Here is a 535-nt window from a genome sequence, read left to right as displayed (position 1 = left end):
GAACTTTGGAAAAGTCTTTACAACATACCAGCTGCTGCAATAAGCACAGAGGATGGTAGGTTATTGGGAATATGTTGCATCCAACAATATGTTGGTTGAGTTTAGAGTAAGCGTAATCCTGACTACCCACAATTTCTGATGCTGCAAACTAAGTAAAAAATACATGAAGGAGTGGCCCAAAATTATAGGAAGGAGAGCTCACTTTAATTATTTAAGTTATTAAGTAACCATCTTAATCTAGCTACAATATTTTGTTATGAACATGCACATTCACTATTCTCATACTAAACATTTCCCTTTACTTTTTCATTTAGTGAAATCACTTGTGTCATTAATCTCCCATTATTTTTTTTATTATAAACTTTGAGAGTTAATTAAAAAGGCATAAATTTGATAAGATTATGACATCTTAGGTATATGGGAGAGAAAAGTCACAGATTAGAGTTGATGAGGAGCAAGACAAAGAATTCAAACTCGATGATCATAGAAGACAGGTATAAAGAGGTAAAAGTCCTGCAGAGAGAGAGAGAGAGAG

The sequence above is a fragment of the Orycteropus afer genome, unplaced genomic scaffold, assembly GCF_000298275.1.
Source record: "Orycteropus afer afer isolate SDZICR_OR568_19922 unplaced genomic scaffold, OryAfe1.0 scaffold00045, whole genome shotgun sequence".
In the NCBI taxonomy this organism is placed as follows: domain Eukaryota; kingdom Metazoa; phylum Chordata; class Mammalia; order Tubulidentata; family Orycteropodidae; genus Orycteropus; species Orycteropus afer.
This window is presented reverse-complemented; position numbering follows the sequence as displayed.